Here is a 14,294-nt window from a genome sequence, read left to right on the forward strand (position 1 = left end):
CACTTGAGTATTGTATTTTTATTGGTGTTTTGTGCTTTTGCTCTGAAAATACATAAACTTTTAAAAGCAACATATATATATATATATATATATATATATATATATATGCATTTAATACAAGTATTGGTAGAAGTATTAAAGCAATTCCACATAGTTAAAAGGGAGGTTTATTTGGGGGTTTTACTTACAACAAGTAAAGGGATAAGTTACAGGGTCCGGGAGAGCTGAAGTGCAGTCCAGCAGTGTTCTCTGGAGAACTCTGCTCGGTCTACCATCCAACATCAAGGATTACTAGGAACCAAGAGCATCAGCATATCTGTTTCTTGGGTCTTAAGGGCTCCCATCTTGGCCCTGCCTCAGGTACAGACCATAGGTAGGCATGACAGTTATTGGAAGCCTCACTGGGGATAGTACTTCCAGGTCAAAGCTGAATCAGCTACCCACTACAAGACTATATATAGTACATAAGTCAGCCCAAAATGATTTTTTTGTGTTTTATGTTTGGGCAGGTAAAATATATATCACATGTCTTGTAGTTCTTCTAGATTTACTAATTTATGTTTGCAGTTAGATTTGGGAGGGGGGGTTCTTCCTTGGTCAAACCTGATTTTCCTTAACCTTGAATGAATCTGTAACTTCTCATTTCCTGTGGAAATAAGAGCATAACCTCTCCCACAAAGTAACCTATCTTTTGACTTAAAGTTTGAAGTCAAGATATTTTTTAAATATGTAGGTTGGTTGAACCTAGCAGTTTTTATAATCCAGTGTCTCTTAGCAGGTGAAAAATTTAAAGACAACACAGTAACATACAGGATCTAGACCCTCTGTGTATTTTCCAATTTTATTTGGCTTATTATACTTTTATTACTCTATTCCTTTTTTAAGAACTTTCTCTCCCCTTTTTCTCTTTTCTCCCAAGTCTATTTTTTTTGTCTGAATCTGTCTTTACTACATGTCTGTAACCTTTTCTATCCACATGAGCAAAAACCCTAAACTGCAATGTAGCCTGTTTGTGGAGCTCTCAGTCAGTGGCTAGTTGAAGCCTCTCTGTACTGTGGCCTGTGTGAGTGACTGCAGGATCCCTACATGCCACTTAGCTCATGGTGGTTGGTGACTGGCTCCATCTTGCAGGCAGATGTCAGGAGACATGTCTCTGCACTGTGGTTGATGTGAGGCTGTGAGACTAAGAAGCTACATCTGGCTCCATTTTTGTGTGTTTAGACATTTTTTAAAAAACTTTTTTAAGTGAGACAGTTGTGCAATTTGATCTGTTCAAAGGGCTGTCTGGCAGTAGGATCAGGATCCATCCCTGGTGCATGAGCAGTCCTCTTGGAGTTCATTACCTATGGTGGGACACCTTGCACAGCCTTGGTGCAGGGGGAGGGACTTGGACCTGCCTCAACTGAATGTACTAGGCTCGACTGACTCCCTATGAGAGGCCTTACCTTGTTGGAGGAGGGAATGGGGAATGGGTTGGGAGGGAGGAACCTGGAGGATGGGAGGAGGGAAGAGAGGGAAATCTGTGGTTGGTATGTAAAATGAATAAAAAATTTCTCAGTAAATAAAAAAGGTTTTGTAGGTCTTATGTGGATCTATGCCCCACATTGGGCATCATTTACAAGCAGAGTTTTCCTGTCCTGATGGCCTGCTCCCAAATAATCAGTAGCCACTTCCCAAATAACTGACTTGGAGACTTAATGTAAATTGTAAATGATCAGCTGATAGCTCAGGCTTGTTACTAGCTAACTCTTACACTTAAATTAACCCATATTTCTTATTTATGCTTTGCCACGTGGCTTGGTACTTTTTTCAGTATGGCACGCTCATCTTGTTTTCTCTGCATCTGCTGGAGACTCCCCTGACTCTGTCCTTCTTCTTCCCATTATTCTCTTAGTTTGGTTGTCCTGCCTATAATTCCTGACTGACTACTGGCCAATCAGCTTTTTATTAAACTAATCTAAATGACATATCTTCACTGTGTACAAAAGGACTATTCTGCAACACCAATCTATTATTCAGACAATCCAACTATGTACCAAGTATTCTCATGATTAAATTCAGTAACAGTGGTGTTATAATCTTGGTTTCTTGTGTGCAGCTAGGGAACAAGTCACATGAACAACAAAGATGAACCAACATTTTAGGAAAAAAATATGTCTTTTATAATATCTGCCAGGACATTTCCCCAGTGTGCAAATTGCCCTTTTTCTTTGTACAAAAATCCTATTCACTGCAATAAAAGAGAGGTTGTATGCTTCCCAAGTCCTCAGAAACAATAAATGGAGTCCTTTGTGTATTGGGGATTATATGTGTGAGGAACATGAGAGAGCATGGATACTCAGAACAGAACTTTGCCTTTACTACAATTATCCCATCTCAGTGCACCAGACAGACACTGGTGCAAGATGTGAATCTATGATCTGGAGCACTGAAAACTTTGATAAGAAACATGAAGCCTTTGACTTTATTTATCACTTTTGTCTTTTACTGAACAATGACTATGTTGAAAACCTCTCTGAGAAACATAGAGATACCATCTTATCCTTGACTAATTACATCTTCCATTAAACTGTGCAAAGTATGAATTTTTGTGCAATGACATAGCACAGGATTAAAGGCAATAGACTATCAAAATAAGAACTCCATGTAGAAATTCTGAGATTTGTCAGCTTTATACCATGAATGAATGATACTCTCGACACAATGTAGTTCCATGCGAAAGTGTGAATAGCTTGATATTGAATATTAATTGCATACTTCAGGAAGTTGAGATTAAAGGGGAATTAACATTAGTTGCATGCACTGACTAGTCAACAGTTCTGTGGGAAATAACACTGCAGGGCCATTGCACTCTCTTAGTCTAGAGTAGATTTAAATACCCTGATGGAAGAAATAAGGGAATAATTGAGCCTCAAGTTTGAGCTAAAAGGTAAATATGATCTAGAAAGTTAATTAATCCATATCAAACATCCAGGGAAATATGAAATACAAAAGCACCAAGCTTAGAAAGTCCCATTATGGAGAATGTGAGTCAATGATTAGCGGTTGTAGTATTCCCTGGAGTGAGTGTCATGGGAGAGAAGTTAGAGAAAAAAGTAAGTGAGAAAATAAATAAGTCCATAAGGAAATTAAAGAAAGATCATAAAATTCCATGCTAGGGAAACTTCAAATAGTATGTTGTTCTCTGTTTTGTTGAATAACAGGGACGTGCATTTTTATATGGAAAAACGAAGTTTTAATCACTGTACGTATAGCAGCAGATATTACCATTTTAATCTTTCATTTAAGTCCCGTATTAAGGAAACATTATATCCTTTATAATGAGAAATATAATATATGACTGCCTCTTAATTTAAACAATAAGATAAGCAATATCATATTTATATTTATGTGGAGCAAGCTGTTCGAATTCAGACAATCATAGTTTCTGGTACAATGTTACCTTCTCATGGGTAGTTTTCAGGATGAAATACTTTGCTGCCTACTTCAGATTTACTCCACTGTCTGTGTTATTTTAGCATATTCAGTTAAATATTAGACATACTCTTTATGTAGTAAGGACCTAAGATTTTGCTGTATTTTGTTAAACTGAAGTTATTCATGTGTTACAAATAAAGTGAAATTTAAGAAATCAAAGTGTCCATAATGAAAAGAGGATAACTTTGGATTATTTAAAGGGACAAATGAGACTTCAGAATAAATTAATCAGAGGAGGTATGGGAGATAGCACACTGAGGAAAAAATCCAGGAAAAGAAAAGGAACCTTCCTGAGCCACTGTGTCCAGGACATCAAATGTGTACCCTACTCACAAAACTACCAATAACATGAATAGAAAATTCTTAAGGTCAGGGAAATGAGTAGACTCATGCCTGTATTCTAGTCTCCAGATCCTATAGATATGGTATTTTAATGAGCAAAGGGACATTGAAGGTGTGATTACCAAAAAATTGAAAGAATCTTCTTTTGTATAATATTCTCAGCTTAAACATATCAGTTCATAGCAGTGAGATACTTTCTTGTCTACACTGAGAGAAGAGTGAGTAAGAAGAATGTCTGAAAGACACAACAGTCTGCCTTTGAGATAAAGGAAGATCTCCAGGAGCCAAGACCTAAGGACACTTGGCATCTGGAATTACAAGGAAATGAGTTCTTTGCCAGATCATGCAGTAAAGAAAAGGGCTCTAAGACATGGAGCTTTTTAAGCTAGTGGGACTCCAGCCAGACTGTCAAAGCTGCTAGGTCATGAATTTGGGTTGCTTTAAGCCATAACTTTGTGGAAGTTCATTAACAAGGCAATTAGAAATCACTGCTGTGTGAATGTGGTTAAACTTTTTGTATTGAGGACCCTAGGTGAGGAAGTGTGAACAACACAAGAAACCTTAAGTTGCTAAACCAGCACAGTGAAGATGCTTTGCCCTTCTAGAAGAAGCAAGAAGAAGGTACTGCCAAGTCCCTGAAAGCTGCATTTAGTAACTAAAAGCTCTAAACTTTCTAGTCCACATCTTCTTCTTTTGATTGACACATACTCTAGGGTGGAGATAAGTATGCATTTTCCTTTGCTATGAGATTATTACACAAAGCTAAGATGGCTACACAGGATGAAGCAGACACTTAAGGGTTTGCTGCTGAGCCAATGCAGTAAGCTAAGGGGAGGAAGAGAAAAATCTACCATTCATTCTTTCTTCAGAAGAGCTGGAGCTGTATCCATATGCTCAAGTGTGGCATGAAGAAAGGAGGGAAGCAGGTATAGAGAAGAGGAGGAGAGAAATCTAGAAAGTACTCATAAGAAGCATCTTTACCATCAGATTTTATTTGTATGGTGACATTTCATTGAGAAATCTCATTATGAAGACAAATATTTTCTAGCTGGTCTCTACCTCTATTTTCAACTTGCTTTTCTAAGGCAAATGTCAAGTTACTAAAAAATCAATTTCAATATTTTCCAAATGCCTCAAAAGCTAGAGTTCAGCATTCAGATTATCACCCAAGATGCAATTACCTTTTCTATTAGTATATAATTTGTTCAACACAAAGGTTGCTTTTAGGAATAGTTATAACAACACTAATTCTAAGAACTAAAAAATGCCTTTCACAGTCTTTTCAATTAAATTGCAATAATTTACACTATTTATCTATTCTTAAATATGAGAGTACTGTAATATGTAAATTTGCATGATATATCTTGATTGTAATAACTGAATATTTTTCCAGTACACATATTTCAAAATAAGTGTCCAATGTCCCATTTTTATGCCTTCTGATCAATATATTTAAGTAAAGATATTTTAGCAAGAACTCTTTAAAATCCAAATGTTTTAGTTACCAGAGTGTGTGAAACAAGTACTATGATAGATTAAAAGCATCTATGATTTGCCATGTGAAAGCTGTGACTAGTGAAAATAATTTGGAACTTTCTGCTGAGTAAACTCTTATGGTTTTTGTATGTCCATGAAAAAAATGTGTTGGAAAACTATCACACATAGGGAGATGAAGCCATCTGTCCCTCAGAATCTTTGGGACTCTATATTTCTCAGAAGCGAGGAGAGTCATTTTTTTGAGTCTCTATAGGTAGTTTAATTACATAAACAGGGGTCTGTCCCTGCACACTTTAACACATGTGTACTAAGAATCTATTATTTTTTAGAGTATTGCATAAATATAATATCTATCTACTTTCAATTACTGTCACTGTCCCTTATATAAGAGAGATATTAAAATTAGTAATTTTGAATACATAAGAATGTTATACTACATGTGTAAGAAAAAAAGAATAGATCAAAATAATGAGTTAGAAACCACCTTCAGCAGAGAGAACAGGAAGAAAGATTGAAGGAAAGAAAGGAACATGCAAACACTTAGACAAAAGACAGGACTGACATCAAAGGCTGTGATTTCTTGGTGTGTGCTAATGTACATATTACCTCATTTAATCAGATTGATGGTGTGATAAGGGTGTTATGAGCATATTATTTTAGAGAAAAAATCTACTAAAACAGATAAATTTAGATATTTACTCAGATTTATGTGGTTAGGAGGGGTGGCTGAATTATGACAGATGACAGAGCCCAGCTTCAGAGCATCTTACCACTACTTCTGATCAGGAGGGAGAGACATCCTTCACAGAGGTGATGTGCACCATGCAAAGCCCTGAAATATGCCGTTGGAAAGCTAAATAGCTCAGTATGGTGGAGCAGAGACTATGTGACAGGATTTGTGGAACAAAGGTTTGATGGAAACACCAGGATCCAGACAAGAAAGCTGGTGTGTGTGTGTGTGTGTGTGTGTGTGTGTGTGTGTGTGTGTGTGTGTGTAAGATGAAATAGAGAAATGGGACCACTTAGCTTTAGCTAGAAGGAGAGGGCAACCACAATCAAAGAAAAGCAATACTGGCAAAATAAAGCATTAGAAAGATACAATGTGCTGTCCACGCACTCACTGGCTTTGTAGAGTGATAAAATTTGTTAGAGAACTCTAGAATGGAACAGGAATTTGTACCTTGCCGACCTTTGTAAACACTGGCATCACTCACAAATAAATAGAAAAGTTAATTCTTCAAGAACTTTTGTCCACTTATATCTGCTTTCGAAATCTTGTGGTAATTCTTTAGATTTCTCTGTAACTATGAAGTCAATTAATAATATTTATTATCATCAGAAATACATGAAGGAGAGACAAAACCCTTTCCTTCAACTGTTGTGACATCACAGAACAGCAGGATCCCTTCTGTATGCAAGAAGTGTCCCTTCGTACTCTAACTCTGTGAAGTCACAGACATTTGCTTCTATCTCCTACCTCTGTGAAATCAGACTCTGCCTTCATCTCCATCTCAGTGAAGTCACAAACATCTGATACAATTCCCCATCTCTGTGAAGTCAGAGACTTCTTCCATCCCCACCTCTGTGAAGTTACAGACTTCTGCTTCCCATTGTCATCTCTGTGAAGTCATAAACTTCTGCTTCCATTCCCATATTTCTCTGAAGTCACAGACTTCTGTTGCCATTCCCATATTTCTCTGAAGTCATAGACTTCTGCTACAATCCCTTATGTCTGTGAACTCAATTGACTTCTGCTTCCAAATCCCATCTCTGTGAAGTCATAGACTTCTTCCATCCCCACCTCTCTGAAGTCACAGACATCTGCTACCATCCCCCATTTCTGTCAAATCATAGACCTCTGTTCCATCCTCATCTGTGTGAAGTCATAGACCTCTGCATCTGTCCCTCATCTCTGGGAAGTCACAGACACTTGCCTTCATCCCCCATCTCTGTTTCCATCTGTTTCATTTTCAGCTTTAGGGTAAAAAAAAAAACGCAGCAAATTGCTTTTTGGTGAGACATTCACTCTGTTTTGTAGACATTATCTCACCAATAGATGTTTCAGCAGGTGAAAAAGTCCAGGGAACAATTTATTCCTATCTTTAAAGGGTAAAGAGGTTAAATGACTCATTTATGGAACTGAAAGCAGAGCTTCAGCATCCACAACAGGCTCTGTGTATAAGAGCATCAGCCAAATGTCTTCCAGAAAGACAGTGAGCTAAAGTATATTGAAATTTTGTTAGACATGATTTTTCAGAGACACCATTTCCTGTAAACTAAGAACGCAGAGATGAAGGGACACTGAAGATGGTTCACTCTAGGTACACAACATGTGCTGAGTTTTTGTTTGTTTGTTTGTTTTTGTTTTTGGGTTTTTTTTTTTTTTTTGGTATGCTTTCCTCTGAGACATGATTCTGAAACAAGAAACTGAAAATGACTTTCAGTTTCAGGGGATTATCCACACAGGCATGTACAGAAATATTCTCTGTGTTTAGCATGCTTTATAATAGGCATTATATGCTACAGTAGGTGAGTCTGTGAGAATGGATTAGGGCAAGTCGTGTCTGCTTTGCAAAACTGATTGACTTCTGAGTTCTTGATTCTGCTTCTTTGAAATAGTATACAAGCCGGGTGGTGGTGGCGTACGCCTTCAATCCCAGCACTCAGGAGGCTAATCCAGGCGATCTCTGTGAGTTCAAGGACATCCTGGTCTACAGCGTGAGATCCAGGACAGGCACCAAAACTACACAAAGAAACCCAGTCTCAGAAAAAAAAAACTAGCTAACTAATAAAATAGTATACAAAAATAGAAAATTATATTCCAAATGAAGGAATCTTTTATGGAGAAATCACTTCATTATTGGGAAAAGGTAGCTTCATCTCTCCTGAAAGTATTGCAGTTATTTCCCCCTGTATTTATTACTTTGTATGTTATGTGTATATGATTTTGTGTGTGGATAAGTGTACATGTTTGGGTGCACATACCATGACATGCATGTGATGGTGGGAGAGTCCATTCTCTCCTGCACCGTGCAGGATCCAGCGATCAATAGAACTCAGGTCATCAGCCTTGGCAACAGAAGGCTTTAAGTGTTAAGACATCCCAAAGCCTCATCAAAGAGTGCTTTATACCAGACTGGACTAGACCCTCTACATACAGGAGACAGTTGTGTAGCTTGGTCTGTTGGAGGGACCCCTGGCAGTAGGATCAGGATCTATCCCTGGTGCATGAGCTGGCTTTTTGGAGACCATTACCTATAGTGGGACACCTTGCACAGCCTTAATGTAGGGGGAGGGGCTTGGACCTGCCTCAACTGAATGTGCCAGGCTTTGCTGATTCCCTATTGGAGGCCTTACCTTTTCAGAGGAGGGAATGGGGGTGTGTGATGTGGGGGAACCTTGGGGGGAGGGGAGAGAGGGAGGGATCTGTGATTGATATGTAAAATGAGTAAAACATTTCTTAATAAAAAATTAAGAACACAGCAATCTGATTTTTCAAATATATTTTGGTGGTTAATTTTTAAGCTGTATTCTTCAGATTACAGAAGCCTTCAATACTTGTCCTCAGTCACCTGTGATCATCCAGCCTCCTAGTCGAGCTCCTTTACTCCCTGCTTGCTCTTTTGGGCACACTCTCTTCTGTCCCTCATCACGCAAAGGCTGCCTTGACATCTGCTTTCTCTTCTGTCTTCCATGGTTTTCAAGGGACAGACACAATAATCATTTCCTCAGCACATCTGGATTTTCCTGATTTTAGAAAGTGTCATTTTAACCTGTTTTTCTTATTCCTGCAAACCTACCTCCCCTTCTTGGCTTTATCTTTCTCCTGTGAAATTATTATTTCACACAATATACATAAATTTACTTTAATTCGTTCATTGTCTATCTCCCCAATGTATCATGTACCCCTTTGTACTGCCCTATTCATCAGAAAGGATCTTAAATACACCTCTGTTAGGGATTATTAGCTGAGTGAAAGTAAACTGTTTTTATGATTATAATTATTGAAAATTAAAAAAAAATAGTGATCAGAATTTAGCAATTTATCTTCATGAAAAACACCCATCATTTTTAAGCCCATAAAAAGTCTTCCATGTGTTTCATTCATAAGCCAAACTGTGTGACACTGTCAAAATCGGACTCACCTTGAAGTATGAAAACTTTGGTTTAACCTCAGTGCAAAAGTGAATCCAAGAAGAAAAATGGACAACAATTTCGTAAGTAAAAGGATTATTTTGTGGCTTTCTGTGTTGACTTTTTCCACATTTGAATGTCTAATACTTCAGAATATAGTCATCTGATTATGAAATTAAAATCAAAAGTGGGTGTATCCTGTCCTCCAGTTAGCCAAAGCCTCAGTGACAAGCCATGCCTGGCAGATGCAGGCTGAGAACCTGGCTCATGGACCTCTCAGCAGGCCCTCCTAGGCTCATCTGTGCATTTAGATAGTCATGGAAAGAGAACAACTAACATTTTTTGTTTCCTAGAGAAAAAAAATATCAACTCTACTAAAAGGTTTAAAATATTGTGTTGTTTCATCTTTTTTGATAACATCTCCACACAGATCTTTTGAGTAGTCTTCTAGGAAAATTTAAGTCCTCCATATTATTAAAACTAACTCCCACATCTTTTTTTAAAGGAGTAAAGTGAAGAAAACTAGACAGAAAAATAAACTTTCAGTGTTACCCCTGACTTGACAATAGCATATTTTAAAATAGAATAAGTTTAAACCGACTTAAATTCACCTGGTATGCATTTTCCCACTAAGCACTTGGTCCTCTTTATCTTATTCTGTTGACATCACTCATTATCCTTTTTGTGACAGACACACACTGATGACGCTTAAGGACCCTGAGTGAGATCGCCTGCTCATGTAATCATTGGTGAAGATTTTAAGGCTTCAGTGCTACTTTAAACCTCTGATTCTTACTTTATTTTTACTACCCAGCCCACCTCCATCTGTCAGGGCTTCTTCTGTTCCTGCCTCTAGACTGTCATGAGTCCTTGCTCCAGCATCTATCCCTGGGCATGGTGGGCCAGTGTTTTCTAGATTGTGCATATTCTGAGGAGCATATCTCACTGCATGCTGTAGATGTCCAAGGAGTTAGCTCCAGTCACCTTGATTATCAGTTGTCACCATCATATCCCCCATGGTCTGGCATTAATTCCCTTTTTACCTTTCTGAAGATAGTTTTATCCCCATACACACTGTGTCCAGTCAGAATCTAATGGCAAGTGTGTCTGTGGGAGGGGAATGAACTCTAATTAAGACCCATGTGCAGAATGTACGAGCTGCAATATCTTTTTTTTTTTTTTTGGTTTTTCAAGACAGGGTTTCTCTGTGTAGTTTTGTGCCTTTCCTGGAACTCTCTTTGGAGACCAGGCTGGCCTTGAACTCACAGAGATCTGCCTGGCTCTGCCTCCCGAGTGCTGGGATTAAAGGCGTGTGCCACCACCGCCCGGCGAGCTGCAATATCTTAAGACCACTTTTCAGCTCTGTTTTTATTGAGTTAATGGGATTATTTCTGACATTTTCAGAATGCTGGCTTCCATGAGTCATTTGTGTATTGTTTAACAACTTTCATTTATCCCAATGGCAGTGCCAATAGTTCTCAGCAAAGAAGGAAGTATGAATTTCCACATGACCGTGCATCTCCAGCTCCGGGGAGACTTAATAAAAACCTGAGCTGTGCCTTGGTTGGTTCAGTGTTTCCTCTACTCATCAGTATGACTTGGCCCCTCCATTTGTATCACATGTGTCTCCTGAGACACAGTAGTCTAGGGACCTTTTCTGACCTCTCCACACATTCAGTCTGGTTGATACATTCATCTAAAATTAGTTGTTCAAACAATGGAGGAAAATGCTTTTACTAGGTGCAGAAATGACACTATTAATGACAGTCTACTGTGCACACTAAGGGATGCATACAGATGTTCTTTTAATCCTTCTAAGAGGGCAAAAGTAGAAATCTTCAGCCTATTTTGGAGATGAAGAACTGGGTTCAGGGGAATTCAGAGTAATTGGACTCTAAAGTGATCAGATGCAAGGAGTGTATGTAGGACACCAGGTCTCAGTGCAGCTTACTTCCTGGAGGGATTTCACTATTTTTCTATCTGCTTATAATAAAATTTATTGGTGCATTTTCCTTTATTCTTTTAATTAGTATATTATATTGACTGCACAAAGCAATGTTTTCACTTTGTTCTCATTTACCTCTATTGACCTCTTTATCCCCCGGCACTTCTGTTGATCCTCTTCCTCTTCCTCCTTCTCTTCCACTTCTTCTTCTTTCCAAAACTCACTTTTCCTACTTTCATGCCTTTAAAAAATCCGTATTCAATATATGGAAGAACATCTGGAATAGTTGTCTTTCATAAAACACACAAATTTATACACAAGCCTTCAGAATTATTTAAACTATAGGAGAATTGAACATTCCTTACATGTTAGTCCAGATGAATAAGTATTTTTGAAACCCTGGTAGTGGGTTTCTCTGCTGACACAGTAAGCCAAATTGAGCAGAATTAAAAGGTAAAGGAGCAGGATCTATGTGAGCAAAGCATTCCTGGGTGATCTCAGGGGAATGGGAGAGGAGAAATCATGTGGCAGGTCTATGGACTGGAACTTAAGTACCCTGTAGGCATGGTCTTGAGTAGCTCCTGGGAGGAGCCACTGCTTGGCTGGCTTTCTGAGGGGCAGGGTTTAGAGAGGGAGGGGAGGAACTGAGGTGGAGTTTCAAATGTTACACAAATTAAGGAAGATATCTCCCAGAGAACGTCGTCACAGGAAAGCTTCTTTAGGCTAAGCTTGTCCCCTATATAAGGAAGATAAAGGAGGATCATGTACATGTCCTCAGGAATTTCTTCAGGATGTGGATATATCTTCAATGATTTTTATTTTATTTTATTTCATTTTTTGGTTTTTTGAGACAGGGTTTTTCTGTGTAGCTTTGGAGGCTCTCCTGGAACTCATTCTGTAGCCCAGGCTGGCCTCGAACTCACAGAGATCTGCCTGCCTCTGCCTCCCAAGTGCTGGGATTAAAGGCGTGTGCCACCACCGCCCAGCTTTATCTTCAATGATTTACTGAAGGGAAAGCTTTGACAGCCCTCACAACTTTAATTTTTTTTCCTTAGGGATTAGTTTTAATTGTTTTTAATGTGAAATTTGCCACTTTAAAGCTGTCTATGTCACAATCATTAACTTCTACTTTTTTTTTTTTTTTTTTTTTTTTTTTTGGTTTTTCGAGACAGGGTTTCTCTGCGTAGCTTTGCGCCTTTCCTGGATCTCGCGCTGTAGACCAGGCTGGCCTTGAACTCACAGAGATCCGCCTGCCTCTGCCTCCCGAGTGCTGGGATTAAAGGCGTGTGCCACCACCGCCCGGCTAACTTCTACTTTTCCAGTAAAACATAAATCATACTTGTCCTATAATGTTTTCTTAATCATTATTCTGATAGTCTAAACTAAGTCAGGTTTACAACAAATATCTTGTTTTATAATAAGCCTTTGTAAGCCTCAGAGCACATTGCAGCCACATAATAAAAGAGAGGTTGCTGTGTGGAAGTCATTTTTTTCTTAGCATTAACAAGCTGCGTCTTCTCTAAGCAGCAGTCCTGATGAGCAAACGCCTCCTAACCCTATCTATAATGAGCTTCTGTTATAATTCCTCATTCTCACCTTTAGAAATTGTGTCTAGGTCTATAGGCGGCTCACACCTGCCTCATTTGAGAGGAGCCGGCCGGTTCACTTTTCCTGACAGTCATTTGCGCCATCTAGCAGCAATCAGCCCATAATCAGAGTTATTGATGCTTCAGGGTTTTCTCAATCTCAGCAAAAACGTCACACCATGCAGGATGAGATGTAGCCTCATGATTTCTGCCCACGCCACAGTTTGTGACTTCCAAACAATGTGACAATGAGCATGTCTGCAATGTTATTTTACATAATTATAATTTGTCATAATGGTGAGTAGCATTTACCAAGCACATGCTATGTGCTGAATGGAATCTTTATCACATTAACAAACTAATGATCCTCCCAAGCCATGTGGTTACACTAGGGTCAGGTTCAAGTCACATTCAAGGACAAAATGAAGCACAGGACAATGGGTTGAGCTGCACAGGGCTGCATTTCCCTCTGGAACGTATTCAGGGGCCTACACAGAGAGTAGTTCTGCCCTAAATCCCAGGGCCAAGCACTGGAAATCTCCCTTTGAGTTGTGAGCTAATGGTGTCAAAGAGACTCACAAAACACTGACTGTTACTGTAGGTTTTTGTTACCTCCCAGAACTTGACATTAAGACCCTACTGTTGAAGACATCACACACTCCGGACACAAAACACAGAGGTATTGAACTTGAACTGACATGTGTCACACTTTGATTCATGCTTTAAAATATATTAGGGTGCAGTGAAGATGGCATGCTTATAAAAAAGTAGAGATGAGCCTAGATTGCATCAGATGTATTTGTGTAGGGCGGTGTTACCCGCATGCTTTATTGCTTAACAACAAGGGTTTCTTACCTCTGCAACTTTCCAGCATCTTTCAAATCTGAAGCCTTAAAAAAAGCAAAGAAAAAGAGAATAGGGTTTATTTTAGCTTACTTTCCAGAGGGGATAAAGTTGATTATGGCAGGGCAGGAATGCAGCAGGAATGTGAGGCTGGGTGGTGGTCAGGAAGCAGAATGATCACATTTTATCCATATTCATGAAGTAAAGGGTGAGAACAGGAAGTGGGGTCAGAGTATGAAACTCAAAGCCCACCCCCAGCTTCCTCCATCAAAAGCTCACCTTGTAAATGTTCCTTCCTCCCCATTTTTTAAATTAAAAATAGATTATTTTCTCATCCAATACATCCTGATTGTGGTTCCCCCTTTTCTCTACTGCTCCCACTTCCTCCCTCCCTCCCCTCCCCTCTGGATCTACTCGATTTCTGTCTCTCATTAGAAATGAACAGGATTCTAAGTGATAACCACCAAACA

The 14,294-nt window shown here is 38.9% G+C and overlaps 1 pseudogene; it reads right to left on the reverse strand.

Moving 5' to 3' along the window:
* Positions 1-7,236: 7,236 nt before the first annotated feature.
* The window catches only part of LOC128123972 (polyamine-transporting ATPase 13A3-like), a 79,362-nt pseudogene continuing 72,304 nt past the window's right edge, over positions 7,237-14,294 (reverse strand).

This window comes from Peromyscus californicus, unplaced genomic scaffold (assembly GCF_007827085.1).
Source record: "Peromyscus californicus insignis strain IS unplaced genomic scaffold, ASM782708v3 Scaffold_4__1_contigs__length_199733344, whole genome shotgun sequence".
Taxonomy (NCBI): domain Eukaryota; kingdom Metazoa; phylum Chordata; class Mammalia; order Rodentia; family Cricetidae; genus Peromyscus; species Peromyscus californicus.